Source organism: Lolium rigidum, chromosome 1, assembly GCF_022539505.1.
Source record: "Lolium rigidum isolate FL_2022 chromosome 1, APGP_CSIRO_Lrig_0.1, whole genome shotgun sequence".
NCBI classification, from domain to species: Eukaryota; Viridiplantae; Streptophyta; class Magnoliopsida; order Poales; family Poaceae; genus Lolium; species Lolium rigidum.
This window is the reverse complement of record NC_061508.1, coordinates 92959309-92962862: the sequence shown is the minus strand read 5'-3', so window position 1 is coordinate 92962862 and position 3554 is coordinate 92959309. Positions and strand designations below refer to the sequence as shown.

Sequence of the window (3554 nt, the reverse complement as noted above, 5' to 3'; positions counted from 1 at the left end):
TTAGCATTATCAGCGAGATTAACATCCAAATAACAATTTTTCAATGGTGGCAAGTCAAGCATATCATAGACTTTTTTAGGCATAACAGAAATACTTGCACCAAGATCACATAAAGCATTACAATCAAAATCTTTGACTCTCATTTTAATGATGGGCTCCCAACCATCCTCTAGATTTCTAGGAATAGAAGTTTTAAGTTTTAGTTTCTCTTCTCTAGCTTTTATGAGAGCATTTGTAATATGTTTTGTGAAAGCCAAGTTTATAGCACTAGCATTAGGACTCTTAGCAAGTTTTTGCAAGAACTTTATAACTTCAGAGATGTGGCAATCATCAAAATCTAAATCATTACAATCTAAAGCAATGAGATTATCATCCCCAAGGTTGGAAAAAATTTCAGCAGTTTTATCACAAGCAGTTTCAGCAGTTTTAGCAGTTTCAGGTAATTTTGCGCGCTTTGCACTAGGAGTAGAAGCATTGCCAACACCAATTATTTTACCATTGATAGTAGGAGGTGCAGCAACATATGAATCATTAGCATTGCTAGTCTTTACTATTAAATTCCAGTTGGTCGTACGTCATACAACGCGTTTGGTGAGGAGATTGGGATAATCCGGACCATCTAATCTAATCTCACGGTCTGTATTTTGTCCGGCCTAATTTCATTCCAAGTTGTCGCTCCTTCCCTCCGTCAGCTCTCACGACATCAATCACGATAGAAGTTAATTCGGAAACAACCTCAATCGCGGTATCAATCATGGTAGAAAATAATTAGGAAAGAAGCCCTTCCTTACGCGAAGATGGAAATCTCTCGGGCTGGTGCTGCTATCCAGCCGTCGTACAGCTCTAGCCTGCTCCACGCTTGTGCCCAATCTCATTGCCTTGTTTCCTAAAGCTATGAAATCAAATCTTCTTTTCCTTCCGTATTGAAATCAAAGTCGGACCATAATTGCTAGAGCTTTCCTTTTAACTTTCGCGCGATCTAACAAGAAAAATAATCGTCCAACTCCCTCACGCTAATTAGGTGTTGTCTTATAGGAAACTGGAAAGCAATCAGGCAACATTAGGGAAGCAATCGGGTTGATTATTTTTGTCTCGCTTGTGTAACTCCACATGCCATCGCCGTCATCTTCAACTCAAATGCTGAGACGTGTATAGCAGAAGATGTCTGCCCTCGAGTTCACCACGCGCCGCTCTGGACGGCGATATGTAGCTGCTCTCGCACTCGAGTTCACAACCGAAGGCTTCTGGTGCTCTTCATGAAGATGAAAGACGAGATACGGATGGATGTAACTCCACCGTGAATTCTCCCTATGCTCAACGAGCCAATGATCTTTACGGAGAATTGGCTACAGATGGAGCAATTTCTTAATCTTCCTATCAGGTAGATCGATTTAGTCTTGCGATCTTAATTTTTAACTACACTCCCTCTAATTGTTTTCTCGCTGGGTTGCCGTACCTGGAGTTGTAGATCGATTTAGTCTTGCAATCAAGTTGTAGATCGATTTCATCATTTGCTTGCTCAGACTTGTGAGTGTGTTCCAGATTCCCAACTAATCCATTAGTCGATATAAATTGCATTTAGTCTAGGGCACATTCAGTTTTGGTTGAGGGGAAAGTTCACCTTCTTTTGATGCATTGAGTTGGTAATATTAGCAGGTGGAATTGTATTATAGGCTGATTGGCTAATGTTGTTTTTTTCCTATATATTACTTTCAGGAAATAAAGAAATCAAGATATTGAGGTTGTTCACTCGCCCCAATATCATCCGTCTTTATGAGGTCATTTACACACCTAGAGATATATTACTTGTGATTGAATATTGCAAGTACCGTGAGCTATTCAACAACAGTATTGAGAAAGGCAGGTTAGAAGATGATACTCGTCAGATCTTCCAGCAGGTCCTCCTTATGCTCTTCTTGGCATGTTGGAACACCTTTTTGATGGCATAAGTATAAGCATTCATTAATGAAATTTGTTTCACTGCTTATTTTGACCAATCAAAATGCATGGACATGTTGTCCAATGTTCAAATTTGTCCACAGTCTTCATGTCATTGTTAATTGGCTCTGTTTTGTTTTTTTTCTTTCGACTCTGTTTTAGTTGTTGATCTTTTGAACATCGTTTTTAGTTGATTTGGTAAGTTTTTGGCGTTTTCTTGGTGCCTTGATTGTCTTAATATCAAAATGTCGTGATTTTATTGATGCCTCCATGATATTAGTATCACTACTTAAGCCAAACTGCATTATAAATGATGTTCGTCTTCTTGATACCATTGCTACTTCAATCAAAATTTGATTTAAACCATAGCCAGCAATTGTATATTCTTTGGAAGACAAATGATTAATGTTGATTATTTTTCTGATCTGTTGAATGCATATTCATGCTTTGTCTCATTAGTTTTTATTGAAAATTTCTTGAACAGGTTATATATGGTGTTGAATATTGCCACAGAAATATGTTTGTTCATCGGGATCTAAAGCCAGAAAACCTGTTACATGATTCCAAATATAATGTCAGGCCCGCTGACTTTGGGTTGAGTAATGTCATGCACAATGGAATTTTTTTGAAGACTAGCTGTGGGAGTCAAAATTATGCTGCTCTAGAGTTATTCTTGTATTTGTATACCTGGAGTCTGTATCACCATGCTTATTTACACACACTTCCTACTTTAATTAATAGCTTAGTGCGTCCCTACTGTGCAGGGTATCCGAGGTAAATTGTATGCTCGACATGAGGTTGATGTTTGGAGCTATGAGTATCCCTTATGCTCTTGTTTGTGGTACTCTTCCATTTGATGACGACAATATTCCCAACCTCATCAAAATGATAAAAGGTGAGTCATTATATACTATACTATATAGACTAAGTTGGACGCTGGTTGGACCGAAGAATAATCTTTTGATCTGGAGATTTTTTTGAACAAGGGTTGGGCCTAAAGGACCTAGAAACTACTCATTATCAGCGGGATCTGATCTGTTTGGTGTTCCAGGGAGGATGCACATGAAAACGGCAACAATCACAAGGCATATATTTGGTTGATATAATAAAACATAAGGGATGGAAATTGAGGTTGCAATCAGCACAAACTATAGAAGTGTGAGTATGCCATCTTCACGTGCAACATGAAAACGGCAACAATCACAAGGCATATATTTGGTTGATATAATAAAACATAAGGGATGGAAATTGAGGTTGCAATCAGCACAAACTATAGAAGTGTGAGTATGCCATCTTCACGTGCATTATTTTTAATGGGACGAGGAAATAAATTTGAAGAACTTGAGGTGATAATCATGGAAAGCAATTAGATGTCAAGTGATAATTGTTGCAACACAATCATACTCGATATATTGTAATTTAAAATGCTTTATTCATTGCATGGGGTCTAAGTTTGCTAAACCGTAGCAACGCACGGGCATTCAACTAGTGGTGGTAATAGTCTAAACTTTAGCTACATTTTCCTTTTTAGCTAGTTTTTCATTTTCTTCTCTATCCCACCTAGCACGCAGTTCAGCCATTAATCTTATATTCTCATTAATTCTAACTTGGATGGC

At 38.0% G+C, this 3554-nt stretch overlaps 1 pseudogene; it reads left to right on the top strand.

Annotated features, from left to right (window-relative positions):
* Positions 1 to 797: 797 nt before the first annotated feature.
* Positions 798 to 2919, top strand: LOC124649085 (annotated as a pseudogene).
* Positions 2920 to 3554: the final 635 nt, after the last annotated feature.